Source organism: Macrosteles quadrilineatus, unplaced genomic scaffold, assembly GCF_028750875.1.
Source record: "Macrosteles quadrilineatus isolate MER2022 unplaced genomic scaffold, UCM_ALF_1.0 Scaffold_3__2_contigs__length_128488019, whole genome shotgun sequence".
In the NCBI taxonomy this organism is placed as follows: domain Eukaryota; kingdom Metazoa; phylum Arthropoda; class Insecta; order Hemiptera; family Cicadellidae; genus Macrosteles; species Macrosteles quadrilineatus.
Genome location: NW_026542596.1, coordinates 74,853,004 through 74,871,931, shown reverse-complemented (window position 1 = coordinate 74,871,931; position 18,928 = coordinate 74,853,004). Strand labels below are relative to the sequence as shown.

Below are 18,928 nucleotides of genomic sequence, written 5' to 3'. Positions count from 1 at the left end.
AGTGCCTTGCCAATAAGAAATACCCCCGCCGCAGCAAACCTGCCGACTAAGCGAATTTCCATTTCTCTGAATGATTTAAAATTAAATCTATTTAAATAACATTAGGTTTTACGAGTACCTACGTTTGCTGCTACAAGGAAACTGAAGCTAATACAGTGTTTTAGTAAAATAATAATAGCTTGGTATAGAATAAATAAATTTGCCAAGTTCGATCAAAATACATCCATAAACAAGCAACTTACAACATTGTACAATATTCTCCATAAGAATACTTAACATGGGAATTTTAAATTTACACTTTTTTAAATTTTTTCCGTTACCAATAACCGTAAAAAAACACTTTGATATACTAAATTACTTGTTTTTCATCTCTTTAAAAAGGACTACAGAAAAGTTGGGAAATTTTGTGTTTTGGGGGTCGTAAATGAGAAAAACCAATTTTTACCCCATAAAACCCCCTGTAAACCCCCGTTCACAGGTCCGATCATGCTGGTTCGTGAACTCACTCAATTTTATCCCGTCTTACACCTTTAAAGCAAACTTCATCAAAATCAGACGAAAATTAATCAAGTTATCGCGTTCACTGACATCATATAAAAATTTGAAGGAATGATGCTAGGGACCTAAAAATGAAAAAGTTAATCGATCCCGGGCCTAGGTCTTACCGAGCCACCTTCGGTAAATAGCTATTTCCCTAGGCCTATAGGGAAATTCGCTAAAATCAGCATACAAAAAATGTAGTAACGGAAAAAGAAGTAGTATGTTAAAATACTGTTTCTGTTTGTTAGAAAACAAATCATACTGTAGTTTTCCAAATCCTCTTTTGATAAAAACAATAATGTAACACCTCCGAATAATATGTTGGAAGGGAGGTAGCATAAAATAAATTAACATTATTATTCACACGGCACACATCGATCATTTGATTAGAAGGTGTGATAAGGGAGGGGGGACAATGGGTTGCAGGGGGGAGGGGGCGTGGCACTGACCCTGGACACAACGATCCATCCTCAACCCGTCGACCGGACCTAGCCCAACACTTGCGAATAGTCAATGACCCCGAAATACGAAATCAAGATCAATAAACCATTATTCTACAGAAGAGACCATTCGTCAATCATAATAATTGTGAAAGATAGTTCATTATATTATTTAAATATAACATTCTTGACAAGAATGCCTACTTCCAACAAAGAAAATTCACAATCGAGGAAACCTGGAAAAAGTTAAAAAAAAATCACAGCATTGTAATAGAAAAGGCTGAAATAAAAGCTTTGACCGATAAAGTCTGGTAGAAACCATAAAGCTGTGACCATTACCATAAGGTAGAAGAATATCAAATAAAAAAAATTGCTCAAAAAGTCAAGGAACGAATTTCATTAGCAAATGAGTTTTCAGAATTGATATCAATTTCAACGACGCAGTTGTGATACTGCCAGACGCTTGAATGACGCATTCTATGTTGGCACACGGTGGCTTCGATGGACATAGAATGGCAACTTTGCATTTGGTAGTAGCAAACTCATCGGTCGTCGACCTGGACCTACCTCAAGCCACCAACACGGTCAGTGAACCTCCACAGACACTGACCTTCTCAACACATCCAGGGACGTCCATCATATACACTTCATGGATCTACACGAAGTTGTGATGTCTCTCAGTAGATCCTGGACCTACCTCAAGCCACCAACACGGTCAGTGAACCTCCACTGACACTGACCTTCTCATCACATCCAGGGACGTCCATCGTCTACACTTCATGGATCTACACGAAGTTGTGATGTCTCTCAGTAGATCCTTGACCTACCTCAAGCCACCAACACGGTCAGTGAACCTCCACTGACACTGACCTTCTCAACACATCCAGGGACGTCCATCGTCTACACTTCATGGATCTACACGAAGTTGTGATGTCTCTCAGTAGATCCTGGACCTACCTCAAGCCACCAACACGGTCAGTGAACCTCCACTGACACTGACCTTCTCAACACATCCAGGGACGTCCATCGTCTACACTTCATGGATCTACACGAAGTTGTGATGTCTCTCAGTAGATCCTGGACCTACCTCAAGCCACCAACACGGTCAGTGAACCTCCACTGACACTGACCTTCTCATCACATCCAGGGACGTCCATCGTCTACACTTCATGGATCTACACGAAGTTGTGATGTCTCTCAGTAGATCCTTGACCTACCTCAAGCCACCAACACGGTCAGTGAACCTCCACTGACACTGACCTTCTCAACACATCCAGGGACGTCCATCGTCCACACTTCATAGATCTACACGAAGTTGTGATGTCTCTCAGTAGATCCTTGACCTACCTCAAGCCACCAACACGGTCAGTGAACCTCCACTGACACTGACCTTCTCAACACATCCAGGGACGTCCATCGTCCTCACTTCATAGATCTACACGAAGTTGTGATGTCTCTCAGTAGATCCTGGACCAACCTCAAGCCACCAATACGGTCAGTGAACCTCCACTGACACTGACCTTCTCATCACATCCAGGGACGTCCATCATCTACACTTCATGGATCTACACAAAGTTGTGATGTCTCACAGTAGATCCTGGACCTACCTCAAGCCACCAACACGGTCAGTGAACCTCCTCTGACACTGACCTTCTCAACACATCCAGGGACGTCTATCGTCCACACTTCATGGATCTACACGAAGTTGTGATGTCTCTCAGTAGATCCTGGACCTACCTCAAGCCACCAACACGGTCAGTGAACCTCCTCTGACACTGACCTTCTCAACACATCCAGGGACTTCCGTCGTCCACACTTCATAGATCCACACGCAGTTGTGATGTCTCTCAGTAGATCCTAGACCTACCTCAAGCCACCAACACGGTCAGTGAACCACCACTGACACTGACCTTCTCAACACATCCAGGGACTTCCATCGTCCACACTTCATAGATCCACACGAAGTTATGATGTCTCTCAGTAAATCCTAGACCTACCTCAAGCCACCAACACGGTCAGTGAACCTCCTCTGACACTTACCTTCTTAACACATCTAGGGACGTCCATCATCTACACTTCATAGATCTACACGAAGTTGTTATGTCTCTCAGTAGATCGTGGACCTACCTCAAGCCACCAACACGGTCAGTGAACCTCCACAGACACTGACCTTCTCAACACATCCAGGGACTTCCATCGTCCACACTTCATAGATCTACACGAAGTTGTTATGTCTCTCAGTAGATCCTGGACCTACCTCAAGCCACCAACACGGTCAGTGAACCACCACTGACACTGACCTTCTCAACACATCCAGGGACTTCCATCGTCCACACTTCATAGATCTACACGAAGTTGTTATGTCTCTCAGTAGATCGTGGACCTACCTCAAGCCACCAACACGGTCAGTGAACCTCCACAGACACTGACCTTCTCAACGCATCCAGGGACGTCCATCGTCCACACTTCATAGATCTACACAAAGTTGTTATGTCTCTCAGTAGATCGTGGACCTACCTCAAGCCACCAACACGGTCAGTGAACCTCCACAGACACTGACCTTCTCAACACATCCAAGAACGTACATCGTCCACACTTCATAGATCTACACGAAGTTGTTATGTCTCTCAGTAGATCCTGGACCTACCTCAAGCCACCAACACGGTCAGTGAACCTCCACAGACACTGACCTTCTCAACACATCCAGGGACGTCCATCGTCCACACTTCATAGATCTACACGAAGTTGTTATGTCTCTCAGTAGATCCTGGACCTACCTCAAGCCACCAACACGGTCAGTGAACCTCCACAGGCACTGACCTTCTCAACACATCCAGGGACGTCCATCGTCCACACTTCATGGATGTACACGAAGTTGTGATGTCTCTCAGTAGATCCTGGACCTACCTCAAGCCACCAACACGGTCAGTGAACCTCCACTGACACTGACCTTCTCAACACATCCAGGGACGTCCATCGTCCACACTTCATGGATGTACACGAAGTTGTGATGTCTCTCAGTAGATCCTGGACCTACCTCAAGCCACCAACACGGTCAGTGAACCTCCACAGACACTGACCTTCTCAACACATCCAGGGACGTCCATCGTCCACACTTCATGGATGTACACGAAGTTGTGATGTCTCTCAGTAGATCCTGGACCTACCTCAAGCCACCAACACGGTCAGTGAACCTCCACAGACACTGACCTTCTCAACACATCCAGGGACGTCCATCGTCCACACTTCATGGATGTACACGAAGTTGTGATGTCTCTCAGTAGATCCTTGACCTACCTCAAGCCACCAACACGGTCAGTGAACCTCCACTGACACTGACCTTCTCAACACATCCAGGGACGTCCATCGTCCTCACTTCATGGATGTACACGAAGTTGTTATGTCTCTCAGTAGATCCTGGACCTACCTCAAGCCACCAACACGGTCAGTGAACCTCCACAGACACTGACCTTCTCAACACATCCAGGGACGTCCATCGTCCTCACTTCATGGATGTACACGAAGTTGTTATGTCTCTCAGTAGATCCTGGACCTACCTCAAGCCACCAACACGGTCAGTGAACCTCCACTGACACTGACCTTCTCAACACATCCAGGGACGTCCATCGTCCTCACTTCATGGATGTACACGAAGTTGTTATGTCTCTCAGTAGATCCTGGACCTACCTCAAGCCACCAACACGGTCAGTGAACCTCCACAGACACTGACCTTCTCAACACATCCAGGGACGTCCATCGTCCACACTTCATGGATGTACACGAAGTTGTTATGTCTCTCAGTAGATCCTGGACCTACCTCAAGCCACCAACACGGTCAGTGAACCTCCACAGACACTGACCTTCTCAACACATCCAGGGACGTCCATCGTCCACACTTCATGGATGTACACGAAGTTGTTATGTCTCTCAGTAGATCCTGGACCTACCTCAAGCCACCAACACGGTCAGTGAACCTCCACAGACACTGACCTTCTCAACACATCCAGGGACGTCCATCGTCCACACTTCATGGATGTACACGAAGTTGTGATGTCTCTCAGTAGATCCTGGACCAAGTATGTCTAGTTCACAGAAGCGCTAAAGAAATATTTGCTTGAGAACTTGTTCTAAGAAGAGACTTAAGGACTTTAGTTTCGTTCCTACTAGATTACCAAAATAATTTCTAAAAGGGAAACGCCTATCTACTTATCTAATCACAGTTTTTTTTCTGGGCATGTATTCTTGTTTTAGCAGTTAGTCCCATATGACTTAGTTACACCCTTTCGTAATTCAATGTTCAATCTGAGATAAGGCTTGAATGCAATTCAACCAATAGCAAAGAGCACAATCGAACACAATCTACACAATGACTTCAACTACTCTTCTCAACGGATCCAAACAATTCGCCACGGTCGTGCATTAGATCGACCCAGGTTCTGACGAGGTTGTGAATCAGCTGATTGCTGACGGACACGTCACAAAGCTGACCTGCCTCAACAAGACTGCTATCTAGCATCAGCAGGCATGCATCATCACTTTCCATTTCAACGTCCTCGCGAGCGTTCCTAGAACTACTCGATTCTAGACTGGAGGCAATTGTCAGCAGAATTGGGCCTGTTCGTGTGTTATCGAGTTTTGGAAATACACGGTTTATCAGTTGTGAGCTCTTTGCTACGAGTTCTTTTCCCTTTCCCTTGCAAGTGCTAGAATATATGTCAAAACTAGGCATGAAATCAGATAAAAATTTACGATTATCCAAAAACGATTGACTCAAAGGAGTTTTCTACAGTTTTCTGGGGGGGGGGTCAACTAGAAAACAGTTTCTGTCAATCCAATTAATGTTCTATATAAAAAAAAAACTTAATTCAAAAATTCTTTACCAAACTGCTATTTAGATACGGACCATTTAGTTGGAATAGCTTAGCCAAAAAAATTGTGAAGAAATGTTTCTAAAATTACTTTACGGTGTACAGATAAATAAAAAAGTTAGATTTCCATATAATCATATATTTAAGTGGGCAAAAGTAATCATCAAGGATTTACTAGGCCTAATAAACAATTAAAAACTCTTATATTGTATTCACAAAACAGCTACGTAATTTACCAAGCAATGTAACCTTCAAGCACCTCTTTCGCACGTACGTAGGCGGAGCTGCGACAAAATGGCGGCTTTTGACGGAAATACAACACTTAAGCATACAAGGCTTGGCGCTAGGTACATACGCAATTCTAATGTAAATAGCGATGTTACGGTAGGTTAGTGCAACCTTGGGGTAGGTCATGCCACTAGACTGTTAATTGCTTCTTTCTGCCACGATAATGGCCATTATATTACAACCTTGCCTTTGATTACAATAGTCCGTGTCGTCCCGTTAACAATACCCAAGGCTGGTGTTTGTTGCACTTTTGATTGTTGCAATTCAATTGTTCCTCGCAAGGATAAGTGAACGAGATTTCATTAAAGATTCCGCAGAAGTTGGAAATAATTGTGTCTGAGAAAAAAACAGCTTGTTTTGCTTTGTTTTCTCGACGTGTCTTTTTATTGGGGAAATCTGTTCGAAAAATGAGAAATTCGCTAGTTTAGGTTTTAAAACAACACCTGTATTGAAGCTTCAGTATATTTTGCAACGGGAATGGCACTGTATGATAATCGCTGCAGAAACACGTGGCTCTCGTCAAAGAGCGCCCAGATTGCTATTTACAATGTTCACTTGTGCTGCATGTTGAGGCATGCGGTTGAAAGTGTCGGGCTATGAATTGGCGTTGGTGTTCAGCTGTTGGCGTCATTTACCGCAGCTGTAAGGCAACGTTGCTGCAGCAATTTGGCAGCAGAACAACGCTCTTTTAACGTGCAACGATTAATTTACAACAATAGAACAACGTAATAACACCGGTTGAATTATGGCTGCAAGGCGCTGCGTTTTGGTAATTTAACTTGTCTCGTGTGATATTAATTTATGTATTCATATGAAAATCTAAAACAGGAATGATACACTGCATTTCGAGATATTGAACGTTTGGATACAGTAAACTTAAAATGTTTTGTCGTTATGGATCATCAACGGAAGATGGCCTTTTAATTTTTACAAGGCTACTATTTCTGTTGGGTGAACATTCATGGGAAACGAGAGGAAAAGTATTGTGATGAAGGAGAAGGTATACAGGACAAATTTAGCTTGGTCTGTCCAATTCTGGTATAAACTTCCGTATGACCTCATCCTAGTAGTCCTTTCAGAATTGCACCGATTTAGACGTTAACGTTAAAATAGGCTTAATTGTTTTATATTGCAGGGGTCATAAAAACTGCCTGACAATGATAATTTTGAACATCCTTATTCCGATAAGAATTATGGCAATTCTTGACAATTCTTCGCTAAGAATCAGATCCTCTTGAATTCTGGCGCCACCCACATCCTTCTCGCTTTCTGGCTTTCTCTTTGGTATCACCTTTTGTTATGGTGGTAGTGACTTGAGTCTGGAAATGTGGAGTTTTCAATTGGCAAATTCAGTTTCAGGATGTCTGTTCTGTTCAAAATTCAAAACGTCTTTGGAGGCTTTTCTTGTGAAATCGATCCGTTTCACTTTTAATGCTTCGCCAGTTTCAAGACCCTCAAAAAATCCACATGATCGTGACGTTTCAGAGGGAAATCCACAAGGGATTTTCTACGACTCAAATCCTCACCATTCTGAACTTAGCGAATCTACTCCCTCCAACCAATGTCAGACATATCTCCGCATAAACCATCAAATTCCTCTAGGAGTTGGCAAGGCACACTACCAGGAGACGGCTCAAGGCCTGGAGAGCGGCTGGTGCAGTGACTATGCAATTACCTTCCAAATGATTGATAGCAGGAAGGCCCGTCAGTGCACATTCGGCCGCGCACGCACGCGCATTCACAACAGTTGACTGACCTCTATACCGCCTCCAAGGTCACCTGAGTCACACCTGAGTTAGTGGCTTTTAGCATTCCGTGGTCTTTGGCTGGATTTCGTCTGTCTTTGACTTGCAGATTTGCAGATGGCTGCTGTTAATGTTTGCCATCACGACGGAGGTCGCATCAAGGGCGCAAGCCGTGCTGGACGTTCCCTGTTTAGTTGGCAGGATGGACTTGAAAGTGCGAAGGGACAAGGAGTTGAGTGATCAATTATAAATGTGGATGTATTGAGTTTCAAATGCATTTTATCTTGATCATTCAATCGAAGAGGATTGCCACCAATTCTTTACATGCATGTCAAATATGCAACAAGTTTTGATAATATGCATGACCTTGAAGATATAAGTGCAATCGTCTTAGAAGGTGCATAACACTATTGCTATTTTATAGATCATTTAGTTGATGTTGAATTCATATAATTTGAAAGACTAACTATGTTATGGAAAAAATACCTACGAAACCAAAGAAGAAACAGTTCCAGAAAGCCGATTGCACCTTGGCTACAAAGGTATATACAGCTGATATTCTTTTTATTTGCATCCTGGTGAATTATGCTTTCGTGAGGATGGCAAGGGGAACAATGGACCAAGTTTTAGTTCTGTCGTTCTGTATGAGCTAAGGTCTTGAGACAAGTATGCTTAACCTTATTTTTCAAATTTCTTAGGTATGCTATGTGTAGCTTAGTTGCAAGGCCAAAGACTAGTAAGTTCAAGTTGACGGCCTTCATATTGCACCATATTGTACTTATCATCGGGATAGTGGTTGAAAGAAAATGTTAAAACGTGCGTGTGGCGAAACAGGAATTAGGTGCATCCTTCACAAATTCAACAAAATTGATTTATCTGTAGAAATTGTATTCGTAGAACACTCCAAAACTTGAATCACATAATAAGAAGCAGAAAGATGAACAATTTGCTTTACTTACTCAATTTTATAGCGAGTTAAGTCCGTATATACTCGGCATAACATACCTGAAACAACCAAATAAAAAATATCACTGGAAGAAATGTTGAAGTAAACATTCAAAAATAAAACAACAAAAGATAGTGATAGCACTACAATAGAAAATCCACCAAAACCGTCAGCACTTGTGTGTTTAAGTGAAAGTTTGATCAAAACCAGCCAGTTTATCACCGTTGTAATGACCTTGAACAATTAATTATGACCGTGAATATGCTCAAGTTCTAATGAGCGTTCCAAACAGACATTTATGTGTCTGGAGAGTGGAGACTACAATCTAGAGAGAAGAACACTGCTAAACAAAGAGTAACAAGTTAAGTGCACAAGGAGAAAGAAGCGCCAAATGAACATTTTATTTTGTTCATTCGCAGAAGATCTGCATTTTTAATAGTTTCTAAACTCCCAATGAGTTGTGTACTTATAGTGCTCTTAATGTGTTTTGTATGTTCGCATAATGTATTTAGTAAAATATATATTTACCAATTAAATGTTTAAGCATAATTTTTTTTAGGGTGAGTGATACAGAAGTACCTCAAATAGGTTATGCTACCTTACTAAGTTTATTTGCAGTTTTTAAGTTACGTTGTCAAAAAATTATACTGTGTATTATTTATTTTTACGAGCTTGAAGATTTTTGAAAGAAATGTGGGGATCATGTTCCAGACCTATTTATCATACCAAAAATGTATACAAAATGTGTACAATGTACGTGGAAGCACGCGCCAAAACTAGACTCCATCCACAAAGTATAGGCAGTGTTAGGGAAAGAAATACTATCCCCTCCACGTCTAGATCCTACCCTTAAGCCAGCCCAACACCAACAGCTGAGATTTGTCAAAAGTAGAATCAGCTGCAACATACATTTAGCAGAAAAAAGTGGTGGGGGGAACTTCTACTCAAACCGCCAAAATTTTGTAAACGGACTATAATAGGGTTGTGCAGAAATCTTCGCTGACGACTCTTTTAAGAATTTTGACAAAGACTGCTCAAGACGTGAAGTACGTCAAATTCACTTCACTTTTGTTGTGCAGATAAATCTTGGACACCTGTTTGTATGTAATCATCGCACAAACTCAAATCACTTTTCATTGTCAATTATGTAATTTCCCAATTACATTTGAGTCGCCGTCTTCTGCGAGACAATTCTCATGACCTTGGTTGACAATGGGACACGACAATAGCTAACGAGTGAAGGACTGCATTTTGGGACAAGAATACAATTAGCACTGGTTCAAGGGCGGCCAGGCTAAGTACACAAACAGCTGAATAATGGCGGGGTTGAAGAGTTTGCCTTTTAGTGTGGGAAGACGGTGCAGTAGTTTTCGTGGACGAACCTGCTCAGAGTTTAAGGTAAAAATGATTTCCAGGGTTTAAGTTGCAAAAAAAGAATATTTTCTTAAAAGGAAGAGGGAGAGTAAAAGTAAATTCTTCGACTCACAAGTAAATGAATCGTTCGGTGCACTGATTTAACAATGTAACATCTGATTTATCAAACATTAACAGCTGATCAGCTGTTTAGCTCAACACAACACACAACAGCAATACACGTATTTTCTTGTAAATAAAATTATTATACTATTATTGTGTATATTATGTATATTAGGATTATATTGTACTCATGTGTAAAGGAACATACACAAATAATAACAGACTTCATGTTATAAAATTAAATTACATGTCTTCTTGTACTATGTAAAATCAATGATAATACACTTAGCACCTTTATGAGTTTGGTTTCCATTATGTTAAATTGTAAAAAAATCCTGCAATGGACATTTTATTAATTTAAAGCTACACAAATACTACTGTATATTAATTTTTCCCCTAGAATACTAGCCACGGATATGGGATTGCTTTTCACATTACTTCAGGCTAGACCTGTATAACCTATATGTTTTATGGTAGACCTATTTGTAGCCTATAATACAATCAAATGCTTTTTTTACAGAAACTATAATTACATGTTCAAGGTAAGATTTGACACTCGTACGAGAAAATTTTCGTTCACTATAATTGAAATAACGCAATAACGGGTTGTACGTTTTTTTCCAATTTCACAAATATTACCAATTTTTATATTTAGTAAAAATCTACTAGTAAAACGTACAAACACTTGACACGAAATGAATTTATTATAAATTTAACACAACACTAACTTTATAAACATTATATCAATATAAATTGTTATAGTCTTACATTAAAGAAGGACTTTAGTTAGCAGAAAACACAATATGCGATTGTAGGTCAGTTTAAGGGAGAACTTGAGCAATTCTCGCTAGGGTGATTGATCAAACTCGGACGAGATTATCATGAAGGGCATTGATTTCGCAAAGGTCAAGGCTAAACAACAACCCTTCTGCATGACAATTCAGTCTAGACACCTTATTCGAATAACCTTAATGGATTAAATAATTTTCTATTGTAAATCATTGAAGGACTTCTGGATGCTTTATATAGGATGCTCTGTTTTTCGTTTCCAAACTCCGAATAATAGGGGTTGCTGATAGTAAATTGTACGACTATAAGATTAACACATTATGTTATTTTGAACTCCAGCGTTTATAGGATTTTACTGTAGTTGAAGCGATAAGGAAATTAATTAGCAATACTTTAGATTAAAATATCGCATGTAAATTTACCCTATTTCACAATCTTAATCTAATTCGTATGTTTAATAATACTTTTCGATGAAATGGCGACCATACAAAGTAAGTATTTTAAGCCAGGTATGAATGGAGATGATTGTAGGATGAGTGGCACTATCTTGTAGTCTTGTTTCATATACGGTCTACTCTTTGGTAACAATAAAAAGTTACGATTAATCGATTACAATCAGTTGAATAGAATCGTTTCAGTTGGTAAAATACACCAAATATATCTCAAAACGCACTCTATAGCTTGCTTATGCCCTTAAAATCGTCTTCAGCTAATCCATGATGGTGGCTTTCAACGAGTGTCTGTGTTGACATTGTGCTGTTAAACCTAGTATTCTAACCAAGTGAACATAAAACAATTGTGAGCTTGTAAAATTAATTAAGGAAATTCAACGGTTTTTGCATATGGGACCCGTAGAGCGAAAAATCCATGTCACTAGCTACGAATCAATCGTCTAATCGTCTTCATTCTCTATAAGGCTTTCACAATGGCAGTTGACGGAAAATGAGGTCACTAACATAACAATGCCTTTTTGAACATATGATTGGTCGCTCAACCGTTCCTTTATAGCTCCCTCCAAAAAGCCCCTTCGACCCTGACCGTTGTAGTTATTGTGTAAGAGACGCAGGATTGGATAAAACTCACCCTACACCGGACCAATAGAACATCGCGACGGTTTAGTCATGGCTGAGTCAAAATAAACCACTATATTACTACTATGTTCTCTATGGCTTCGTTGAAACAACGTTATACAAATCTATGCATTATTAGACAATCATAGAGAGAATATTCTACATTTACGCTGTCAATCATTTTATTCAACGAACGAGTGGTTGCTCAATGCTTACTTACGTATGAGTAAAAACACAGCTTCTAACGTAAACCAGCCTAATTTCATCTTTAGGGTTCTAACCAATCTAGCTTAAATTTAATAAATTTTCATCGAATAAACGTTCATGTACACTATTAATGTAAAAGAATATTACATATACTGTACATGAAATAGTTATTTGTGTAACTAGTGTGCGAAGTGGCACTTTGCTGCACACGAGAGAAATATTTACTCGACAGATTTTCTCGAGTGCAGCAAAGTCCCACTTCGCACACTAGTTACACAAATAACTATTTCATATACAGTTGTTATAAAGCATTGAAATTAGTCTTTCAAACACTATACAAAACGTTTTACGTTACGTTAAATCCAAGCGTTGGGCGAAATGAAACACTGCAGCAGCTGATCATAATCGTAGTATCTTTAAGTGTTGCCAACTTATTTACAAGCGTACATACGTATTACAAGCCTAACAAAAGCACAATGTTTTTATTGTTTGGTTGGAATACTGGTTTGTAGAAAAAGTAAAAAGAGTGTGGCAAAAGTAAGTAAATGCAGCAGTTAGCAACTTTCTGTACTATAATCAAAGCAAGCCCACTTTGTCAGGTGACTGTAGGAAAAAGGAATTTCATTACATGTAAACAGTTCATTCCAACTTTTCTCTAAATCGCTGCTTTATGTACAGATATTTAAATGACAAACACAATTTATTGGGTAGAAACATTCTATAATCCTTTTTACAGTGATTGAAAACAGATTATAGAATGATCGTTTCCTACCATCACCAAAATAGTAATGACACACAACTATTAAATCACCCCAAGTACATTTAATTAACTAAACTCAACAAATAACTTGAACTATTCAAATGAACGCTAGTGAGAATGTGTATTGCCAATGTACAACGCTGACTCATGTACAACTCACTGTTATTTGCATTACTGCCATTAGGATGTCGAACGCCGTAGGCGGTGAGTTCAAAGACATTACATTGCTGCTAAGCAGTCTACGTCACTACATAGATATGTTGTCACACTAAACGTTAGCTGACCTTTGTATTGTCTTAATTCAATTGCACACTGCATACATTTAGTTCCAACTCAACGAGTACAACAATTCTTAAGAGGTTGAAAAGACACTTTTTGCCCGTGTGATGAACTACAGTATATTTTTCGTCATATTGCATCATTAATTTACAAACTAAGCTATAACAAAAATACTGTTCATGTAAGGATAACCTCTCAAAACAACTAACTTACAGTAGGGTATGTTTGGTTCTGCTAATGTAAATAAGCAGCTGTTTAGTAAGTGATTCGATCATTCTTCTATTACAAGTGTGTTAGTGTACATTATACCATCGATATGATGACCTTTTGACAAGAATACAGCAATAAGCTAATTTTATTTAATCGGTTATGGAAGAGTAAAGTCATGACTTAGGTAGTAGACAGACTTGCGTTTCCATTCCATAAGAATGCTAATTGGCCAGAAGCATTCATTTCTTTGAGTTCTGCCCTCAGTAATTAGGCCAGATTTTATTTTTGTGGGTATGATTGACAAAACGAACTCAATAAAAGACATAGTGGATGTATCAATCAATTAAAAAATGGACATTTTAAAACATCTAATTTCCCTAATCCAAGAAGCTGTACGTTACGTAAAGACGCAACCCATTGACTGGCATTCCTAAACGGAATTCTAAAAACAGCAGCTACGACTGACCTATACAGGAATTGCGCCAAGCATACCACTCTAGTGAGCAATCGAGATTCAATTATACTCGAAAGCCGCTTGCTCAGAAAGTCGTTAGAAAGCACGAGAGAAAGTGCAAAATCAGGCTAAAAAGTGAGCAAACCTGGCGCGCCGCACGTACACCGCTCATACAATGTTGGAAGCAATTATGGTGTAAACTGGGGAAATTATGGTAAAGGCGGGAAAATTACTGAATGGGAATCATATACACAAATTGGGTGGGGGGATGGAAGAATACATAAATGGTGGTGCAATAATAATCTATCAACCTCAATTTTGGAAACAATTACTATATTTTTTGGGCGTCTTTCTATGTGTATGACAGTATTAACCTATACTTGAGTGAATGATAAATAAATTTCATGACAAATTTTCAACGAAGTAAACGTATTTGAGTTTTGTTAATTATACAGAATATTGAATTACTCATCTAATGTATCTTTATCACTAGTTTCATGGAAAACTAACAATGGTCACACACTTCCAACTTGCCACACATCTAATGTAGGTTAAGTCTGCAGTCAAAGGCGACTAAAGTAATAGTTGAGCAGATGTTTGTAGACATGTGTTGAATGCAGAGGTCTTTGGCCCCAATGTACGATACTACTTGTGGTGTGGGCCGCATCGTTTGGTGTTGTTGCTTTGTTGCAGCCGCAAGCAGAGCACTAAGAATCTGTCATATATATCACGTTGTTAAATATTGCAGCAGCTATACACGATATTTCTGCTTGGAATTGACAGGTAACAAGATGGTATTTTGTATTAGTAACTTTGCAAGTTGTTTGTCAACATCTGTTCATGTTGATAATTTGTTTCGGTTTAAAGTTGTTGGAATTTTTTCAAACTGAATAATGAAATGAAAATTACAAATTTCAGGCCCATTTCGTAGATTTTCATGAAATTACAAAAATCTATAAATACGTAAAAATTTAACTAATTGGACAATACTACAAAATAACTTGATTACGTTGACACATTATTGGCGAAAAAAGTACTTCATTCATTGCGAACATTCTTAATAGAACAGTGTATCTTTGACAAATAAACTTTAGTATTATTGGATTGTCTATGTATTTTCTGTTATTTTTGGGGGGTTTCTAATTTACTATTGGGGGTTTCTGTTATTTATTGGGGTAACCTTTGGACACAAAGTAGATATACCATTTATAACACCACATGAAGCCATATTTTATATTTACAAAGTAAAATTACTCTTTTACAGAGTAGGCTACGGACAATTTTCTCTCTTAATCTTAAAACTGCGATAGTGATTGGCTTAAATATTTTAATATGTCACAAGTTGGTTTCTTAACACGGTTTCGTTGTATAGTTGCAGTAGTTGCTTCGTCAGAATTTAGTAGTTGACACAAGTTTGGCTCTGTAAAGAAATTGAATTCAACATAAATCGGCAAATTATATCAGCGTACTCTGTGATGTCATGTCGGATAATTTTGAACCTTGTATGTTTTTATTCTGACTGGCAATACATTGTGGTGGGGGCGACCCAAGGGTAGCCCTGGGGCTAATTGCGTGAGTATCAACTGATAAGGGTGCAACACCCTCACAAGGCCAAAGTCACAGCATGGCGTGTGACTGAATAGTACAAACTGTATCGCCAGAGTCACGAATTATTAAAACACTACTTATGAATCTTATGGTTTTATTTTAGCTTATACAAATCTTATATTTAACATAAGTAAACTGTCTGATGAAATAAATTTCCGGTCAAGGCATTTCTCTAAACAGGCTATTTCAGCAGTTTGAACGTTCCATTTCAATATTACAAACTTTTGGTTTGCTATTTTAGTCCTAAGACGCTAGGCACGAGCCCATAATTGTTTTTCTGTACTTCAGGCTAGACCTAGGGAATGCAATATCATCACTTGGATAAAATCCATCGGTGATTTAGCGGGATTTGAACCCGGTACCCCACGCTCTAATAAGACCAGGTCGCTCCCCGACTTTTTGTTTGCTATTAGAGCCACCTACACAAGCTATAGAATTTTTCACATTAGCATCTATATTGGGTAAGAAATGATTCTGATTTCTCGGTAGTACTTCGACGCCATTAGTGGGTGCTGGCGCTAGTTTGCAAAACAAACAGATGCCATTACCATTGACTGAAAGACATTGGTAACAATGGTCGTCCTTGGTTACTACAAATGGCCCTGAGGACATCACACTGCAAGTATTATACACAATCGTGTCTTTGTACACTCCCAACTCCCATGGTTATAAAACATCATTACATTACAGAGCGTTGACATCAACACCCGTCAACGCTTAACTTGCCATTATTGTAGGAACTGTCATAACTTCACATAGTACTCGATACTTGATACTTGATACTTGATACTTGATACTTGGTTACTTCATCTTTGACCAACAAAGTTGGATAGATTGCGTCTTATTTACATTGGTCTGTAAGCTGTTAAATTGTGGTCGTAGCTTTTGATGTGGACTTGTCGCGTTACTGTCGGAGAAAAATACGTAGGATGTATGGAGTATGTGGATGCATGCATCAGGAGAGTTTTGTAGGCCGCTTTTTTATTGCTTTGGCTTTCCTTACTAATATATATTTGGGTAATTATAATAAATCTAGATACTTACATGGGTATCCTAACCTTACTCTTGAACTAAAAGCATTTCTTGATGGTGATACAATTAAAACTGTTTTTAAATTTAAAATATCTACTATTACTCTCATATCAGGAAATATTACGTGATTCTAGAGTAGGCCTAGATACGAATTTGATTTACTACTTCAACTGATGTAAGATTTTTTTTCCTAACGCAAGGTTCTAGATTATGTGATAATTAACGAATATGCATATTTCAAATATTTTTTTATCGTCACCATGCGAGATACATTTGTATGAAAGTAAACATCATTAACTAATGAAAATTATGAATTTTATTTGTATGTTAGGTGTATACTTACTGACCCATGTAAACTCTTGGAATAACAGATAGGCCACAAAGAATGAGTAAATTACGTCTTGAATTTACCAAGCTAGAGTCGATGGTATTTATAACTATTGTTTGTTGGTGTGTGGCAACGTCGCACCGGCCGGCCTTGTAAACATAAACATTGCGCAGACGCTCCATGCAACAGCAGTAGGCCGGGATTGCGGTGTTGCCACTTTTATCACTCCGCAGTCTTGTATTAGAGGAGGCTATGTAAACATCCTTCGGGTCTATCAAAATCAATATGATTCGAGGGAAAACGAGATGCCAATAGTGAAAATGATTAAACCTCTAGTGAATGTAAAACCTAATTGGTTAAGAAGTATAAAATTCTTGAGGTCGTTGAAAGAACAACAAATAAACTGTCGATTAAATTACTCTTAACAAAACCCGCGAGTCATGGTGGAATCTCTTTGAAATCTCATACGACACAAAAAGTTTACGAGCTAGTTGGTGGGTTCTAAACGAGAAGCCCGCCAATTCGGACATTCCTCTGTCCACAGCAGATATAGTTTATGGCGGAAATGCTAATTAGTTTCTCGAACTCGATGCCGACCTTGGGAAGACGCTGTTGGTTCTCCAAGGTCAGATTTGGACCTACAGGCTAATTCAATTTAATAACTGCTTCAAAATTGCTTGTCCGTTACTCTAGCTATTCATAGATTCTTGCATAACTTGATAGTTGTTCGCTAGAATTGCCCTAGCGTTAAGATATTAACAAGACCACGGTTTGGTCCGTTCCGTTGCAAAAAAGTTAATAATTCCCATTAACGTGGAAAATAAAATTAAAACTCTTTGCCTGACACAGTCGAAGGGTAAAACCTTTGTAGAAGCACTCTGTAATTTAATATGAAAGGGGATTCCAATCAATTTTGCTTCACACAATCAATGTTTTCGCTCTTCCAATGATAACCTCTGTCAATTGGGTTCATTAGTGGAGTCAAGTTCGATTTTAGCTTATAGTCTACAATTTGATAAAGCGAAACAACTTGATGAGTATAGAATGTTAAATACGAAAATAGAAAAATGTTTTAAAAAACTTTTCTCATCGGATGAATAAAGATAATGTAAAATTGAAAGGCAAAAGAAATATTGGTTACTAAATGTGTCGTCATAATTTAGAAGATTTAATGTGAAAACAACAGAACACTTATCAAAACGGACTAGCGATCCTTTCTAAATCATGCAAGTTGCTAAGAACTATCACGGCCTAACTCTTGACACAATGAAAGAATAAAATACTCTCAGATTATTACCTAAAGCGCAAACATAACCTAATTCCTAACAATCTGAGTTTATTTTGAGTACATAACCAGATAAAATGTTAATAGTACTCACTATTCTTTGTGAACGCATACTACACAAGTTGTGTAACAATGTGAGATTATGGCGTCAAACAAAGCTGAATAAAAAGTTATCTTGAGCCAACATGTTGACATTAGAATCAGCTGTTACGGATTATGTGGCTAGTCTGTTGTTGGATTATTGCAGCCAGTAAACTTGTAGCTGTAAATGTGCCGACTGCATCGTGTACGTATAAAACAGCTGTGTACACCGTACACAACTCAGTAATATGACGTTGTAAAGGATTACGATGGGGAGCTGGCCTAGTGGTAGAGCTCGGGGCTTCAGAGCCTAAGGTCGCGGGTTAAAATTCCGCCAATCACTAATGGATGTATGTGATAATACTGCGACACTCCAGGACTAGCCTGAAGTAATGTGCAAAACTGTTCCGGGCTAGAACCTAGCGTCCTAGGATGTGAAGGTGAGACATAAAAAAAATGAAAACAAATTATTATAATGACAGGTGTATTTTGAAAAGAAACATGGCATGTTTTGGCGGCTTT

General features: G+C 39.0%; 1 protein-coding gene across 1 annotated transcript in view; it reads right to left on the bottom strand.

Annotated features, from left to right (window-relative positions):
• LOC128988499 (uncharacterized) overlaps positions 1-18,928 on the bottom strand; it is a 130,154-nt gene that overhangs the window by 47,959 nt on the left and 63,267 nt on the right. The window lies entirely within an intron of this gene.